General features: G+C 43.8%; 1 pseudogene; it reads right to left on the bottom strand.

Annotated features, from left to right (window-relative positions):
• Positions 1-19,987, bottom strand: part of LOC120572636 — a 75,412-nt pseudogene that overhangs the window by 11,477 nt on the left and 43,948 nt on the right.

Genomic DNA, 19,987 nt, shown 5'->3' with positions numbered 1-19,987 from the left:
TGTGCTACTGCTGCTTGGAGCTTTCTTAACTCCATGTTAGAGTCTTCTTTTTCCTCAACGATGTTGGATGTTGATATCGCCACAGTCAGCGTTTACTACTTACTACTAGTTTCATCACTTCAGCAGAGGTGGTCATTTCCAAACAGGCTCAGTAGCTTGATGGTTAGAAAGTAACGGTAAAGTATGGATTTATAGCAGAGCTAATGTTATTACTTTAAGTTAGCACACTTAAACAACCGAGTCTGAGGGAGACAGGAAGACAGCTGTCTTTTGTTTTTAAGACTTTTATTGATGCAAAGTTCTAACATAAAAAATACCATACATCAAATCATGATATGATCAAATAATTAAAGAGACTATATCTTACATTGCCAGACACAAATTAAATGTCGTTGTCCTAGGATACCGGAGCTTTTAATTGTGTTCTGTTTGATATCTAGTGTTGGCTATAATCACTTTTTATTGAGTTTCCTGTCAGTGAAATGCTCTGAGTGAATTTAAGCTGGGCTTTTATTTTGAAGGGTAGACACGGAAGAGCCAGAACTATGGCACACACACACAGAGGGGCCTTGAGTTCTAGTTAGATAAACATGCATTCAGGGAATGAACAGTGCGCTGACTTCAGTCTGTCCTTGGTGGCTGGAGGGAGTGTACATTTGAAAAGGTTTCCATAGAAACCAGAGCATTCCTCAGATAAGAGCTGCAGCTGTTTCCACGCTAACACTGAGCACATTATCAGACTCTGTGGATGTGAGGAAAGCTCCTGAATATCTCTGCGTGCTTTGATTTGTCCTGAACAGAATCCAGAGGGAGTCCAGCAGCCCCAGTGGAGATCTGCTGGATCTCAGGACCAGAGAGGAATGGAGGAGGACAACCAGAACCAGGAGCAGCGGAGCACCGAGGTCCCCAGAAGACCAGCAGCAGACTGGGACTCTGATAGCAGCCATGTTCAGGTCAGTGTTCAGGACACAACAACCACTCTAAAGTAACCAGGCTCCGTGGGTCATTCCTTCATTCTGTTGTTAGATGTTGTTAGAATATTTGCATTTATCAAAAATAGACAGGAACCACTGAAATTATAAAAGTTTGTATTTTTTTTAAGTAGAATTAGTTTACAGTACTCACGGCATAAGTACAGAAAGTGACTAACGGGCAGCCCCCTACCTCGGCATATTTATGAGTGAAATATTATCAGTCTGATAATTCTGATAAGTCTGATAAGTCTGAAGTTTCTCTTCAGTCTGGGAGTCTCCTCGGCCTGCTCTACCCCCAGAAACATCCTGTGTCCTTCACAAGGACAGACGATGGCTCCATGCTTATCTGGTTTTAGAGTGGTTTTAGAGTATAATATTATTCTATGCAAACTGTTTAACAATAACAAGGGAAAAAGTATGTAGATCACAATTTTTCCAACCAAGATCAAATGTGGAGAAAGGAAGTTGTAGGAGCTGATTGAGTTATTGTTTTTTGTTGATTAAATGTGTGTAATATACACTCTGACCACTAGGTCGTAGTATAGGATAGCTTGGTTCCATGGTGATAGGTATCATTAAATGAACAGGTGATCAGTGAGCAGGTATTCAGTAGAGTCTGTATGTGAGGGGAGCACACATTTCTTACTGTCAGCACGCTCACTGCCCCCCCGACAGACTGCTGCTTGAATCAACTTTAATGAACGGTGATGAAGCTGTGGCCTCCAGTGATGTTGATAAGTTTAAAATGGAGTGAGACTCCGGGACCCACAGGTGGTTATTTAAAGTCTCAGTCCTTCATTTACTTTTTCACCATATAGGCCATATAAATACTACTAATGTCCATTAATATTGAGTAATATGCATTACCAGTCAAAAGTTTGGACACACGTTCTCATTCACTGAAATGGGAAAGCATGTCCAAACTTTTAACTGATGCTGTATTCTACAATATAAGCCCTCCTATAATGAATGGAGGAGCCACATGTTTCACCTGTATGTTGTTTTGGTCTAATTTCTATTAGTTATTGATTATTATATTATTTTTTTTGAAATAATTTATTGTCCCCGTGGGGAAATTAGGTTGCAGCAGAAATCACATCATAAGGCATTTAAACAACATCCAACAAATAACAAAGAGAAAGACAAAAAGAAGACTGTAACATGTAGATATTATTACTCATAAACCAAGGCACTTGTATGGAAGGGGGGGGGGAGAGATTGTATGGATTAAGTATGGTTCCAGACCAGCTGGATAACGATACATAAGTAAATGAAGACCTTATTACCGTACGGACCTTTGTTAACTATTAGATATATTAAGCAGTTTGATAGCCTGTGGAACAAAGGAGAACTTGGATCTGTTTTTTGTAAACAGAGGAGCACAGTATCGTCGTCCTGAAGGCAGCAATTCAAATGAGGGGGCAAGAGGGTGCCTCTGATTACCCATAATGCTATTTGCCTTCCTCAGTACTCTGTTTTTATATACACTTTCCATACTTGGTAATGGAATACCTGATAGTTTACTAGATGTTGTTATTATTTTCCTGATATACTTTTTCTGTACTTCAGTGGCATTGCCAAACCAACAAATAATGCCAAAGGAAAGAACACTTTCAACAAAGGCATAGTAGAACGTTTGAAGAACGCTGCTGCTGACATTAAAGGACAACAGTTTTCTTAAAAAGAACATTCTTTGTTGGGACTTAGTATTTAATCTATCAGTCCATATGTCCCATTTAAGTTTGTGGTCGAGCACCATGCCGAGGTACTTGTACTCTGTGACATTATCTAAAGGATCCCCGTGTATAAGAGTGGATTTAGGGGACTGTGCTCTTCTAAAATCGATTGACATCTCCTTTGTTTTAGAAGTATTTAAGATCAGAAAAACACTGAGGCACTGATATTTTAGGCGTTGGGCATGTTCATCGTGGTTTGAGCGGAAGTGATAAGATTATATTTGTTGACTTCACCTGGGTTTTTGGGCTTTGGCAGAGAGGGGGAGCCTAACCACTCGGTCATCCGCTAGAGGAGAGGGCAGTGTTCCCAATTGCAAAACCTTGTTTAGTACATCAGGGCTCCAGACTAACCTTTTTACATCAATCATCCTTTTCTTTTGGGACCAGAAGGCAGTGGAATACTCTCCCCACACACCTACATGTACAAATCCTCAAAGCTTTTCGAGCTTGAAAAAAACTGTGTGTGTGTGTGTGTGTGTGTGTGTGTGTGTTTTGATTGCATAGCTTTGGTGGGAAGGGGTGTGGGGGTTGGTTTGAGGAAGTGGGAACAATTGAGCCAATTCTAGTTTTTATTGTAAATTAGGTGTGACGGTGGTTGTAAAATTGTATAATCTCATGTTTTGTATTTCACTTGCGTTTAATAGGGCTGTGACGGTAACCACATCACCGCAATACCGGCGGTGACGTTTTTCTTTTTACTTTTTGCTCGCAGCAGTTCCAGGAGAACAGATATGGTGTGATATGAAATATAATTAAAGTAATAATCATTGTTTAGTTCTCCTCATTGACTGTCTTCTACCCTACATTCAGGAGTTTATGGAGAGAGAATTTCTTTTTTATGTTGCTCGTCCCTTCAGCTTTGCACATGAGGATGGACGGTCCGTTGAGCTGAGGTGGACGTGGACACATTAACGTTAACGCTGCAGTGTTTACCATTGCACATTAGCCTAGCAGCTAGCAGAGTTCCCTTCTGCTTATAGCTTAATCCTGACAAAACCCCACGGTTGAGTTTCAGCCTGCATGAACGTTCTGTATCCTAACCAGAGCAGCTTATATTGGTTATATTAGAGAGAGCAACAAGTTAGCAGACTGCTGAGTCTTCCTCTCTGCTCTCTGTCTGCTCAGCTGCTGAGACCGCTGGGCTGCGAAGGGTCTGACCTCGGCATTGTTGGCACACTTTTTTCTTTTCTTTTTCCCTTATTGAGAATAGAGCTTTGTGAACTGTCTGTGGAATAGATCAACGGAGAGGAGAGAAAGCAGAGTGATTGTAAATACCAGCAGAACACAGTAAAGACTCTCACACTGAGCTGAAATGGAAACACTGTGCTAAGGGTTAAGCCCATGTTTTTCGGGGGGGTGACACCATTCACTTTACCGGCGGTATTGACAACAGATAAAGCCACCGTGTCTTGAGAAGCTCTAGTTTGTTGTTTTATTGTTCACTTTGAACTCACTTTACATCATCTTTGCTCTCTCTATTTCCTCTCTCTCTTCCTCATAGCGGCACTCATATGCTACTCTCCGTTACCTTTCCCTTAAGGCCCCCTGACATTCTCGCTCTAACTCACGCTAGTCTCGTAAGGGGGTTGTGGTTAACCGCCATACCGCGGTGATAAGTTGCTGCTTTGTCACCGGGGTAAGAAAACCACTAAACCGTCACAGCCCTGCTGGGGAGCACCATCAACTTGATTTAGCCGAGAAGGAGGGGTCAACTTTGAATGTTGTGTTTACAAACTGCAACAGACAAATCCAACTCATTCTGCCTTTCTAGTGATTGTGAGAGCCAGTCTTTTCTTTGAATGGTTCAGCTCTTATCTGATACTGCAGCTATCCAGTTGGTACTATGTATGTGTAGATCTCCTGAGCTTAGGTATTAGAATCCCAGAGAAGAGTTTGATTGGTGTACCTTACACGTCATCATGTTGTCCAAAACTGAACAGCCCCAATAAAGCTAAAGCAAATATGAGTAATGTTTTTAATGAACCCAAATCTTCATTTTGTCTGGCATCTGTTTTTGTGTTCTTTGGGGGTGCCATTACTGTTTAGAAATATTACTCTCGGGTAGGATCCAACAATGGTAATGTGTCAGAGTGCAGGCTACTCATTTATTTTAAAGGAACAACTGGGTTGATTCATCTGCAAAAACCACCCCAAATATGTGACCCTGTTGTAATGTTAGCAGCAGCCCAGTCCATATCAGGTCTAATGTCTGCCTTGTGGCCCTTCTCTAGACCTGCAGGGGGGATGGAACTATCATTCAGTTAGTACTTGCTATTAAATCCACTGTTGGTCTGGGTGTGGACTTTGTTTTAAGTTAAAGGCAGGCAGGCTTGTTCATTCGTGTTTGGCCATTAATAACTCACATAGATATTGTACCTGACTTATTTTGCAGCTTTTGGTTTTTTTTTTATCAGGGATTTGATACAGGGTTTGTCTGTCGTTGTGCATATAGCCATATGGGTATGGTTAAAGGCAAACAGCTGCATGTTACTGTACATGTAGTCTCGCATTGCCAAACCTATCTCCACAGCACTGCGGTGTAAGATCTGGCACACAGACATTCTGGGATAGGAGAAAAAACTCTCTGGCTTGTTTGCATTTCTTTAAACCAATCACAATCGTCTTGGCTCTGGACGCAATGACTTTGGTTCTGCAAAATAGTCTCAGGAAGGAACTTGTTTAGGTGGAACATTTTCACCCCGATAGAATAAACGCCATCTGCATGTTGACAGAGAGCAGGGCACAGCTTTGAGACACATACACACACACACACACACACACACACACGTGCGGAGCGAAGTTACTCTAGGAAACAGAACATTTTAATATAGTAAAACATGGTCAACTATAATTTACTCCCACCTCCCGTTAGTTCTTCTAACCCTTGTATCATTATCTCTGCAGGTTTCCCCCTTGGGTCTACCAAAGGAGCCCTCAGCAGACGTCAAGCTGGAGACCGTTGCAGGAAAGAAGGGCAAGAAGGCTGAGGAGGAGGAGGAGCAGCCTGCAGCACCTCCTGCAGCAGAGGAGGAAGAGGAGGCGTATGAGGTGGAGAAGATTTTGGATCACAGAGTGGTGAAGGGAAGAGTAGAGTTTCTGCTGAAATGGAAGGGGTTCTCAGAGTAAGTATGAGTCTATAATATTAATACATGGTGTTCTTGGTCCTGATATATATATATAATCTCGTTCAATTACAAATAATCTACAGCATAAATTTCTGCATTGTATCATGCCCTCATAGTTGAAGGTTTGGTATTTTGACACTAAGTTGCAGACCCACAAATAACCTTACAAAATGGCAATAGAAAAAAGGAATAATATGAATTATCAATTAGAGTGAGAATGTATTACCTAAAAACAAAGCCTGAGGAGATTTTCTTCTGTCTGCACTCACCTTTCCAGTGAGGATAACACATGGGAGCCGCAAGACAACCTGGACGGCCCCGACCATATCGCCGAGTACATGCAGAAACACAAGGAGAAGGAGGAGAAAAAGAAGAAGGAGGAGGTGAGTGAAGGAAAGAGGTTACTCCAGACTGAAGAGTCCCAGAAATCTATCTATCTATCTATCTATCTATCTATCTATCTATCTATCTATCTATCTATCTATCTATTGTTGATGAACAGCGCGAGACCCCCACCTTTCTGCTTGCCACTTAGCTTGGGGTCCTGGTCTTCACTAGGGCACCTAGCTCATCCGTCTTGTTGGCCAGTGAGTTTACATTCCCCATCACACACAAAGGAATAGACAGCTTAAACCTCCACCACTTCCTGAGTAGCCTAGCCTTCGCGCTAGCTCTGGCTCTGCATCCGCGGTAGTTACGCCTCAATTCCTCTGGGATGGGGTGCACAATGCCGGGGTGTCCCATTGCCCTTAGTCCGAACAGTTGTTCCCTTCAATAAACAAAGTTTTTACTGCTGTGATCTAGTTTAATCGTAGCCATATCTATAGGATAGAAGATATATACGTAAGGCATGTAAATTATTTAAAAAGTTAAAAGGACAAAAACAGACACGTAACAGACAAGCTACAGAGAAGGCTGATAAAGTTTTAAATGTGTTTTACATGAAGTCAGTGATGAAGGATAATATATAAAGTCCTATACACGTGTTTCTATAATGGTTCTAACAACGGCAGACTGGTCACAGACCAATACATCTTTTTAGATGATTTATTTCTTTTTGTATTCTTTGACAATAAAGGATCATGTACAGTATATTACTTTTCCATGTGCATTGTATTTGGTATTCTTAGCACACAGTGTGTGTTCTGTCCAGTGAACAGGGACTATAATTTGAGAGGATTGTACAATTATAAAACCTATCCTAATTGTACAGTCCTCCTTAGTTATAGTCTTAGTTCACTGGACCAGTAAATATATAGACACCTCAATGGTTTCTGTAGATATTATTATATTATATCATATTTCCTGTTTTTTTTAAACTGATGAATACACTGTTACAGTCAAGTTTACAGTGTGCATTGAGTTCATCACTTAATTATCTTTATAGTTTCTAGATTTCAGGGTCCAATTTCTTCAGTGTCTTTCTTTTCTATGTCCATATAGACAAGGAAGCAAACATATAATATGTAGAGAAGGAATCTCAGCCTCTGTAAAAACAAAACAAAAGTGACAAATAGCAGACTGACTGAATGCTAGTCTAAAAATATATGCTCTTCACTAAAACCATTGAAGGAGTCAATTGTCATTTGCACAAACAGCTGTACACTTTGACTTAAAAGCGACCAGTGGCAGTTAATATGTTACTTAGGAAATGTATATTTTAGCCCATATGAGAGAGAGGTATGTAGACTACGCTTCATATTTTAGCATTGTAGATAAGTAGTTGTAATTGATCTTCATGGTAAATTTCCTAAATAACATTATCTTCTGCTCACTTTTAAGACAAAGAGTAAGCTAAAACTGTTAATGTGTGTAAATGATTATTAGCCTAACTCCTTGAATGGTATGAGTATGACGGTTTCAGAACTGCTGTGGTCCAAGCTTTCTCTCGCTGTTTCATTACAGCGCTACAGTTGTTTTATTACAATTTGCCTGAAAAACGTAGAATATTTCAGAAACTATAAAAGTTATGAATAGTACACTTCAATAATAACATGTCTGCAACTGGCACGCATTTTCCTTCATTTTGTCATAAATCTTTGTATGAAGAGTTAAAATTGAGAGTGAGAGCAAGTCCAGGGTTTACATAAGGTTGTTCACTAACTCTCTCACTCTCTGTCTGTTTGTCTGTTGCTATAGAAACAGAGAGGAGGAGAGGGACCCAAACGTCACCACTGTCAACACTGTGACAAATCCTTCACATCATCTGGATATTTAAAGATTCATCAGAGAGTTCACACTGGAGAGAATCTACACAACTGTGACCAATGTGGGGCAGCTTTCACACTACAGAGTACCCTAAAAACACATCAACACATTCATACTGGAGAGAAGCCGTACAGCTGTGATCAATGTGGGGAAACTTTTACTACGAGTGGTAGCCTAGAAAACCACCGACGTGTTCACACTGGAGAGAAGCCGTACTGGTGTGATCAATGTGGGAAAACTTTTTCTCAGAGTAGTAGCCTTAAATCTCACCACCGCATTCACACTGGAGATAAACCTTACAGCTGTGATTTATGTTGTAAAACCTTTTCTCAGAGTAGTACCCTAGAAAGACACCGACATGTTCACACTGGAGAGAAGCCGTACTGGTGTGATCAATGTGGGAAAACTTTTTCTGAGAGTAGCCACCTTAAAACACACCAGCGCATTCACACTGCCTCGTAGTGAACATGTTTCCGAGCCAAGCTGTTTCCTCCTGCCTCCTCCTCATGCCCTGATAGCTGTGTTGTTATATTCTGATCTCTCCACATTGAAGGCTGACCAGCAGTAACTTTATCTTCTGAACAGCATGGATGTTATCCTGGATACGACTACATATTACACTCCCTCCCTTTGAAGGGATTCATTTCACTCAAAATTAGCTTTTGTTCCTGTAATACAATATGTTGAGTTCAGGGTTCAACTGCTAGCGCTATTTAACTAATGCTGCAACAAAGGAGTATTTGTTATTAATTTAAAAATCCCTTCACTGTTTACTTATGTAATGTCAAATTGCTGAAATATTTAGTTTATTGTCCTTTAAGACGAAGAGAAGAAGCAAATCTTCATAACTGGGAAGCTTTAATCAGAACATGTCTGCTGCTGCTGCTTAAAAAATGACTTGAACAGTTAATGTGTTAAACTGTGTCTGTGCTGCTGCCATCTTGGGACGAACAGCTGATCTTAAAGACTCATAGAGAAAGATGTTTGTACTGCTTTTGGATGTTCATGTAAAAGAAATGCTAAAGAAAGCAACATGGAATAACATTTCACAGATGAAAAAGATGTTTTACAATATTTAACTATTACGAAAGCGTTGAATTTAAAATATCACAAAAGGTAACATTAATCCTTTTAAGCTAGCAGTAAGTTAAGTGACTGTCCTGATACAGAATTAAGCTAATGCTAGCTTGCGTCAGGTAAAGTATTTGTTATTTCAGTAATTAGTAATACCTCAGTTTGTTATGTGTGTTACTGAATAGTTTCTTTAATTGTCAATAGACCAGCTGGTTGTATTTGGGGGAATGTTTGCGAGCTTTTGGCTAATTCTGGCATTTTTAACCCATGTATAATCATTTATTTTATTAATTTGCTCTGTCCTCTTCTAAAATAAACTGAATAGAATTGAACTTTCACATTTAGTTTCTTACTTTTTTACAGGAGTATTATTCTTTATGACACTCTTATGACTCCATGTAATCCTTCGGTTTATCACAAACATTCAACATCAGCACACATCTGGAGATACATGGTTTTCATTGGACAGGGAGGGGACAATCACTTATGGAAAAAAATATCTCAAGATCAGTTTATTATAAATGTATGTCTCACATTTGAAATTCTGCAGAAAATGCTTGTGAATGCTGAAAAGCTAAATTACTAAAGCTGAACTAGATTGCTGGCTTTAATGCAATTAGTAAGGTTCTCTGAAAGTCTAGTATAGTATGTTGAAAAAACATTCATGGTATAGTATGTCGAAGATTTTGAAAAGAATAAAAAAAGTCAATAAAATGTCAAAAAACGTCATAGTATAGTATGTAGAAAAAGTCACAGTATGTCGAAAAAAAGTCATAGTATAGTATGTTGAAAATGTTGAAATAAAAGTCATAGTATAGTATGTCGAATAAAGTCATAAAAAGTCATAGAATAGAACAGAATGCCTTTTATTGTTATTATACACATGTACAACCAGATTGAAGCAACTCCTCTCCAGTGTCAACATGTACGTAAGACAAATATGGGGGGGCTGTCCTTGGTGATGTTTTCTGCTCTACTGAGGCAGCGGCAGGTGGAGATGTCCCTCAGGGAGGGGGGAGGGCAGCCACTGATCTTCTGTGCTGCCTTAACTACTGTGTGGAGCCCCTCCCTGTGTGCCCTGGTGCAGCTGCCCTACCAGACTGTGATCCAGTACGTCAGCAGGCTCTCCATGGACCAGCGCTAGAAGGTCAGCAGCAGGTTGGAGTCCAGCTGGGGCTTCCTGAGGGCCCTCAGGAAGTGGAGCCCCTGTTGAGCCTTCTTGATGAGCGCTGGGATGTTGTCTGTCCAGGAGATGTCAGCGGAGATAAGGACGCCGAGAAACCAGAAAGTGTGGACCCTCTCCACACACTATCCTGGGCTGGGACTCACATTCATACAGTTTAATGAAGTACTTATTGGACTTTAACTTATCATTGCACTTACAATAAAGTACAGCATTCCAGTTGATAGAGTCATGTGAGACATGGGAGAATCTGTTGATGATATTGTGACAACCAGACTCTGATAAATGATGTTGGGGCAGCTTTCACAGAGGTGTGGCCGCGGTGTTTCTATGGTTTTATTACAGTTTTTTTCCAATTGCTAAAACACAATTTTGCAAACTAGGCTGGTTTTATCAAAATAATTAACACAATTCACAAAACCACACACCCAAACTGCAAAATACCTCGTATATATCCTGCAAAATGAAGTACTGCAACCAAAACTACATCTAGCATTATCAAAATCAAACTTTAGCTCCAAACGGCACACACTTCATTCATATTACCAGATGTTTGTCTAACCAACTATACACTGTTGGGCATCATGAAAAGGTATCATCTTTAGTATGCTTTACTATAATACTAAAATAGTTCTTCAGATTGTTCACATGCACAAAAATATTTGCAGAAACACACACATGCTATTGAAACATTTATGTTTTTATTTTTCACCAAACAAGTCAGTGCAACATATGCACAGCAGATATATTTACATTGGACTGAACAAAAATATGCTCACAAAAAAACAGTCAACTGAAAAAGAAAAAAATATATTAAAACAAGAGGCATCAAAGTACTTACTTCCTGATTGAAGTGGTAACATTGAACCATTGAGGTGATTGGCCAGGTGGAACATCTATTGGCCAATCAGCTCATGTAGAGTAATTTTGAATGTGACTTTATGTCAGATTGTTGTGTCTTATGTAGAGAACCATGTTCAGTTCATTTAAAAAGTGACATTTTGAATTGCTAAAAGTGTGTAAAGCAGAACATGTATTTAGAATTTTGGAGACTTGAGAAGAGGTTATTTTTTTTTTAAATAATTGTGTTATGATTGTCATTGTAGTGTTTTAACAGTTGGAAAAACTGTAATGGTAGCAGAATTAAACTCCTCCTCCTCCTCCTCCTCCTCCTCACTGATCACCAGTGCAGCGTTTCCTCCTGTAACTTAATGAGATCACAAGATCCAGATCCTGACTGGGAACTACTGGGTGGAACGATGCACAGAAAGCAGAACGCTGCTTTCACTCCAAGTCCTTCTGCAGTTTGAAAACAGACTGGGACTAGAAATGAAATGAGGCAGATAGGTAAAGTTGAGTTAGAGCAGCAGAGGAAGCAGCAGCCATCTTTACTGATCACATACACACACACACACACACACACACACACACACACACACACACACACACACACACACACACACACACACACACACACAGAGAGAGAGAGAGAGCACTGACTGACCTCAGTCTACTTTATGAACTCTTCTCTCTCTGCACCGTCCCACTATTTATACCCTCATTAAGTTACAGAAACCCTTTGACCTGTTTGTTGGTCATTGTTATATTCTATATTTATTAGAGATGCAGCTATATTTGGTTCCATCCATCCATCCAACCATCTTCGTCCGCTTATCCGGTGTCGGGTCGCGGGGGGAGCAGCTCCAGCAGGGGACCCCAAACTTCCCTTTCCCGAGCAACATTAACCAGCTCCGACTGGGGGATCCCAAGGCGTTCCCAGGCCAGGTTGGAGATATAATCCCTCCACCTAGTCCTGGGTATTCCCCGAGGCCTCCTCCCCAGCTGGACGTGCCTGGAACACCTCCCTAGGGAGGCGCCCAGGGGCATCCTTACCAGATGCCCGAACCACCTCAACTGGCGCTTTCGACGCAGCGAGCAGCGGCTCTACTCGAACTCCTCACGGATGACTGAGCTTCTACCCTATCTCTAAGGGAGACGCCAGCCACCTGAGGAAACCCATTTCGGCCGCTTGTACCATGGATCTCGTTCTTTCGGTCATGACCCAGCCTTCATGACCATAGGTGAGGGTAGGAACGAAAACTGACCGGTAGATCGAGAGCTTTGCCTTCTGGCTCAGCCTTCTCTTTCGCACAACGGTGCGATAGATGGAATGTAATACCGCACTCGCCTACCGATTCTCCGACCAATCTCCCGCTCCATTGTCCCCTCACTCGCGAACAAAACCCCAAGGTACTTGAACTCCTTCACTTGGGGTAAGGACTCATTCCCTACCCGGAGAAGGCATTCCATCGGTTTCCTGCTGAGAACCATGGCCTCCGATTTAGAGGTGCTGATCCTCATCCCAACCGCTTCACACTCGGCTGCGAACCGATCCAGTGAGTGCTGAAGGTCGCAGGCCGATGATGCCATCAGGACCACATCATCTGCAAAAGCAGCGATGAGATCCCCAGCCCACCGGAACTGCAACCCCTCCCCCCCCCGACTACGCCGCATATCCTGTCCATAAATATTACAAACAGGATTGGTGACAAAGCGGCGCCCCTGGAGGCCAACCCTCACCTGAAACGAGTCCGACTTACTGCGAGAACCCGGACACAGCTCTCACTTTGGTCGTACAGAGATTGGATGGCCCTGAGTAGAGACCCCCTCACCCCATACTCCGCAGCACCTCCCACAGTATCTCCCGGGGGACCCGGTCCTACCTTCTCCAAATCCACAAAACACATGTAGACCGGTTGAGCATACTCCCAGCCCCCCTCCAGGATCCTTGCGGAGTGAAGAGCTGGTCCGTTGTTCCACCGACCAGGACGAATCCGCATTGTTCCTCCTCAACCTGAGGTTCGACTATCGGCCGAACCCTCCTTTCCAGCACCTTGGAGTAGACTTTACCAGGGAGGCTGAGAAGTGTGATACCCCTGTAATTGGCACACACCCTCTGGTCCCCTTTTAAAAAGGGGAACCACCACCCCAGTCTGCCACTCCTTTGGCACTGTTCCAGACTTCTACGCAATGTTGAAGAGACGTGTCAACCAGGACAGCCCCTCCACACCCAGAGCCTTGAGCATTTCTGGACGGGATCTCATCAATCCCCGGGGCTTTGCCACTGTGGAGTTGTTTGACTACATCAGTGACTTCCGCCCGGAATTCACGACAATCCCCGTCATCCTCCAGCTCTGCCTCTAACACAGAGGGTGTATTAGTCGGATTCAGGAGTTCCTCAAAATGCTCCTTCCACCCTATTACCTCCTCAGTTGAGGTCAACAGTGTCCCATCCTTACTGTACACAGCTTGGATGGTTCCCCGCCTCCTGAGGTGGCGAACAGTTTTCCAGAAGCACTTTGGTGCCGACCGAAAGTCCTTCTCCATGTCTTCTCCAAACTTCTCCCACACCCGCTGCTTTGCCTCTTTCACGGCAGAGGCTGCAGCCCTTCGGGCCCCTTCGGTACCCTGCAACTGCCTCCGAGTCCTCTGGGATAACATATCCCGGAAAGACTCCTTCTTCAGTTGGACGGCTTCCCTGACCACCGTGTCCACCCACGGTGTTCGTGGGTTACCGCCCCTTGAGGCACCTAAGACCCTAAGACCACAGCTCCTCGCGCCGCGGCTTCAGCAATGGAAACTTTGAACATTGTCCACTCGGGTTCAATGCCCCCAGCCTCCACAGGGATGCACGAAAGCTCCCGGGAGTGTAGCGGTGAAAGTCCGTTGGACAGGGGCCTCCTCCAGACGTTCCCAATTTACCTGCACTACACGTTTGGGCTTACCAGGTCTGTCCAGAGTCTTTCCCCACCCCTGACCCAACTCACCACCAGATGGTGATCGGTTGACAGCTCTGCCCCTCGCCAGTGTTCACCAGTAAACATACGGCCTCAGATCAGATGAAACGATTATAAAATCGATCATTGACCTTCGGCCTAGGGTGCTCTGGTACCAGGTACACTTATGAGCATCCCTATGTCGGAACATGGTGTTCGAGTAGACAATCCATGACTAGCACAGAAGTCCAACAACAAACAACCACTCTGGTTTAGATCAGGGAGGCCGTTCCTCCCAATCACGCCTCTCAGGTGTCTCCATCATTGCCCACGTGTGCGTTGAAGTCCCCAGCAGAACAATGGAGTCCCCACTGGCGCCCCCATGCAGGACTCCACTCAAGGTCTCCAAGAAGGCCAATACTCCGAACTCCTGTTTGGTGCATATGCACAAACAACAGTCAGAGTTTTCCCCACAACCCGCAGGCGTAGTGAGGCGACCCTCTCGTCCACCGGGGTAAACTCCAACGTAGCGGCGCTCAGCTGGGGGCTTGTTAGTATCCCCACACCCGCCCGGCGCCGCACACCCTGAGCAACTCCGGAGAAGAAAAGAGTCCAACCCCTATCCAGGAGTACGGCTCCAGAACCGAGACTGTGCGTAGAGGTAAGCCCCACCAGATCTAACCGGTAGCGCTCCACCTCCCGCACCAGTTCCGGCTCCTTCCCCCACAGAGAGGTGACGTTCCACGTCCCCAGAGCCAGCGTCTGCTGCCCGGGTCTGGTCCGTCGAGGCCCCTGACCTTCACTGCCACCCATGTGGCAGCGCACCCGACCCCAGCGGTTCCTCCCACAGGTGGTGGGCCCATGGGCTATATTTGGTTCCTAATAGTTAAATGTGTATGTAGATCTCTCTGTGTTCATCTTTATGTCTGATTCTGTCTTCCTGTAAACACATGTTCCTAGGATGGTGAATGCAAGCTAGTCCCGCCTTACTCTGCCTCTGATTGGCTTACCCTGGTATTCTCACCCTGACCCAAACCAATCTCACTCCTCATGCCTAAATCTAACCAATCACACTGAGAAAGGCAACCAGTACTAGCCAATCAGAGGCAGAGTTGGACTTTCCTTTGCCAACCTAGGAAACAAGCACTTATTACTTTAATAACACTGGAGACTTTATTATTATTATTATTATTATTATTATTATTATTATTATTATTATATAGGCGTAGGAGCAAGCTCTCATTTCCAATGACGCCCTGATTACATGCCATACACAATTACAACACATACAGAACCACTAAACATAGCGATTAATATACACTAATATACTGTGTACTACAGTAGTACTACACAGTAAACACATGGAACAGTCACAGGATGGTACACTCCAAATGCACATGTCCATTCATTCTACATGGCTTCATAAAGAAGACATTTAAAGGGATTACATTGAATCAGGCTGTTCCATTTCATTAAGGACTGCTTATGGTTATTCCATTTATATGGGGCATCATATTCAAATGCAGTTGTGCCTAATTCTGTCCGAACAAAGGGAATATTTAGGACCAAGGAGTCCCTAGAGCGAGAGTCATAGTGACACGATTTAAAATTCAGCAAGCTTGTTCAATATACAGGTAATTTAATTTAAATCCAAACATATGTGTAGTAGTGAAGATAGTAAGGATGGGGGCTTCAGATGGAGGTAGAACTAACAGACTTGTTGCTGCCATTCAGCTCTCACAGTTAAGCTTAACGTCTTGCGATTTTAAGTCCTCCACAACGAAATACAGTCACTAATTACACCGTTTAGCTGTATTTTAACCGGACCTGTCTGGCCGCAGTTTCTCCGTTGTTTGCAAAACTTTCCTCCGCTCCGTTAGCTAACGTCTAGGTATTTGTTGTGCTAACGGCTAGTTAGCCTGCCTGCTAGCGGGAGTCAAAGCGAACCACTCAGGATTTTGCCTCCTGGGAAATCTAATCTATTCCATATTTTGGTAACAGTAACGAGCTATCCACAGCTTGCTAATACAAGCAGGAGCACCTGCATTGTATTTTTCTTGTGAAGGTTTTTAGGGTTTTAGGAGAAGGCCTCCATCAACGTTGCTACTAGCTAAACTAGCGCTACACGATGCCCCCTCAGCTGTTCACCTGGCTGTGACTTGTGCCTCCTGTTCAGCCAGAAGATAGTGGAACTTGAAGCCAGAATATCGACTCTCCACCAGATCAAGGCAAGTGAAGAGTTCCTCGACTCCATTATCATTGGAAGTTCCCCCACACACACACTGACGGATGTTTTGATTCCACTGTGCCCTGCAATACTCTCACCCCACCACGCACTAATACAACCTCTGTCCCTGTTGTCCCTCCTCGGCTTCTGCCGAAGGGACCCAGCCAGCTCTGCTGACCAGCTCCACTCCACACCAGCCGGAGCCATGGCGTGTAAGCAAGCACCAGAGCAGGCGGTCAGGACAACGCTCAGCCCCAGCCCAACCCCTACAACTAGAAAACCGCTACAGCATTCTGACGAAAACGCCGAGGAGTTCCTTCTCTGCCACCGCGGTCCCACGCAGCTCATCCTGGTCCAGCCACACAGTCGCACCCCATTGAGGGCGGACTCTCCCCCCTCGGACTCATCAACCTCCACGCTGATCATCGGAAGCTCCATGGTAAGGGACCTCCACATTCCCCCTTTACCTAGCGGTCCCTCCAAGGTCTACTGCTTCCCCGGTGCCAAGGTCCGTGACATCCAGCACAAACTTCCCGGCATCCTCGCCCGCCACGCCAAGGTCGACAACATCATCGTGCATGTGGGCACAAACGACATCAGAGCGAGACGGTCGATAGCACTCCAGGAAGACTTCACCACTCTCCTCTCCACCCTGATGGGTACAGGTAAGCGGATTGTCATCTCTGGGCCTCTACCTACATACAGGAAGGGTGCGGAGAGATGGTCCAGACTGTTCTGGCTCCACACCTGGCTGGAACCACTCTGCACTTCCCTGAGCATTCCCTATGTCGACAACTTCAACCTGTTCTGGGAGATGCCCAACCTGCTGAAGCTTGATGGCCTCCACCCAAACCGACACGGAGCCAGGATGCTATCTGACAACATAACGACCACACTGAAAGGCAAGTATTGACATTATGTTGAAAATATCACAGATTCATGTCCCCCAGGCATTGATCCTGATAGCACTATACAAGTGGATGAATCTGAAAATGTTTTCTGCAGGATAACATGTAGTACTAGTGTTATTCCAGTAACGTGTAGTACTAGTACTATTCCAGTAACATGTAGTACTAGTACTATTCCAATTATAATCAACAACAGACCACACAAAGTGGTGAATAGAGGGGCAATACTTAACAACCTAATTGGAAGTAAAACTACCACTGCAATGATAGAAAAGGAGACGAAAATTAGATGTGGATTACTAAATATCAGATCTCTGTCTTCTAAAGCAGTACTAGTAAATTAATTGATATCTGATAATCAAATTGATCTATTCTGTCTTACTGAAACATGGCTGGGCCATGAAGAATATGTTAGTCTAAATGAAGCGACTCCTCCCAGTCATATTAATACTCAAATTCCTAGAGGCTCCGGCCGAAAAAATCAGTTATGTGATTTTCTACATAGCAACAGTTTATTTGATGATTTTCAATCAGGATTTAGAAAGAATCATAGCACAGAGACGGCACTGGTGAAAATTACTAACGACCTTCTAACAGCTGCAGACAAAGGACTTGTCTCCATTCTTGTTTTACTAGATCTTAGTGCTGCATTTGACACTATTGATCATACAATCCTGTTACAGAGATTAGAACACTTAGTCGGAATTAAAGGAACTGCACTAAAATGGTTTAAGTCTTATTTCTCTGAGCGATCCCAATTTGTTAACATTAACGATAAACCCTCCAAGCACGCCAAAGTCAGCCATGGCGTTCCTCAAGGCTCAGTGCTTGGACCAATTCTATTTTCCTTATATATGCTTCCTCTAGGACATATTATTAGGAAACACTCAATTAATTATCACTGCTACGCAGACGATACCCAATTATATCTGTCAATTAAGCCAGATGAAAGTGGTCAGTTAGCAAGACTTCAAACGTGTGTTGAGGATATAAAATCCTGGATGACCCACAACTTCCTGATGTTAAACTCAGACAAAACGGAAGTTATTGTGATAGGACCAACGCACTGCCGAACTTCGTTTTCGAAAGATATAGCTACTCTGGATGGTATTGCCCTGGCCTCCAGCACTGCGGTCAGAAATTTGGGAGTTATTTTTGATCAGGATATATCCCTTCAACGCCCATTTAAAACAAACCTCAAGAATAGCCTTTTTCCATCTTCGTAACATTGCCAAAATCAGGAATATCCTGTCTCAGAATGATGCTGAAAAACTAGTCCATGCATTCGTTACTTCTAGACTAGATTACTGCAATTCCTTATTATCAGGTTGCCCAAATAAGTCCCTTTAAGGCTCTCCAGCTGATCCAGAATGCTGCAGCACGTGTTCTGACGAGAACTAAGAGAAGAGATCATATTTCTCCTGTATTAGCTTCTCTGCATTGGCTTCCTGTGAGGTCTAGGATCGAATTTAAAATCCTCCTCCTGACTTACAAAGCTCTAAATGGTCAAGCACCATCATACCTAGAAGAGCTCTTAGTACCTTATTGTCCCACTAGGGCAATGCGCTCCCGGAATGCGGGGGCTACTCGTGGTTCCTAGAGTCTCTGGAAGTAGACTGGGGGCCAGGGCCTTCAGCTATCAGGCTCCGGCTTCTGTGGAACCAGCTTCCAGTCTGGGTTCGAGGGGGCAGACACCGTCGCCACATTCAAGAGTAAACTGAAAACCCTCCTCTTTGACAAAGTTTATAGTTAGGAGTGAGGAGTTGCAGCGTCCACCTAACCCGGCCCACCTGCTTCTCCTCGTAGTTAGTTATGCTATTACAATTCTAGACTGCAGGGGATGCTGTTTCCTTCCTATGACACACTGAGCTGCTCTCTCTTCTCTACTTGTTACTTCTGTATGCATCCTGTCGCAGAATTGCTTGTTACTAATCTAGCTCTGGGGAGTTTACTCCCCGGAGTCCTTATGTTTCTTCTTCGCAGAGCTATGCTCTGTGATTCTCTGCAAATCCCGGCCGCATCCTGCGCATCCTGCGCATCCTGCTGCATCCGCTGCATCCTGCTGCATCCGGCCGCATCCACCCATGCTCTGCAGCGCCGCTTACATCCCCAACGCGCCCTGCTGTGATGTTCCTATGCACAGAGTAGTCTGGATCCGGTATAGGGGACTGCACTACTCAGTATGACACGATGTGCCCTGCTATGACATGAACTTCCACGATAACCTTCGACGTCACTGTGACCTTTAATGTGACTATTATCGCCACTGTTCATCACACCCCCAACCGGCCCGTCAGACACCGCCTACCAAGAGTCTGGGTCTGCCGAGGTTTCTTCCTAAAAGGGAGTTTTTCCTTGCCACTGTCGCGGGGTTTTGGAAATTACAGAGTGTGGTCTAGACCTACTCTATCTGTAAAGTGTCTCGAGATAACTTTTGTTATGATTTGATACTATAAATAAAATTGAATTGAATTGACAGTTGGCTTTGACTTCATGTATTAACTTCTAGCTCTGTTCTCATCAACGTCACCATCTGCTAGAAGAATTGGGATGGATCCATGAAGGGGGTCCTGATGCCTTGTATGTTATGAAGAGTTGCCGGTGAAAAACACATCTAAAGAATGTAAATGTGACCCTCAATGTGAGTAGTTTGTCTCTTTGTAGCTGCATGAGGCTCATTCTGCTTTAACCTCTGTTGCCTGATTTTGGTCTATTTCCCTTCCCCAAAGGGAAAAGCTTCTTACAGAAGAACTGTGTGCCAGAATGCATGTATGAG

This window comes from Perca fluviatilis, chromosome 14, assembly GCF_010015445.1.
Source record: "Perca fluviatilis chromosome 14, GENO_Pfluv_1.0, whole genome shotgun sequence".
Taxonomy (NCBI): domain Eukaryota; kingdom Metazoa; phylum Chordata; class Actinopteri; order Perciformes; family Percidae; genus Perca; species Perca fluviatilis.
The sequence above is the reverse complement of the archived record's forward strand: the minus strand, read 5'-3'. Positions and strand labels throughout refer to the sequence as shown.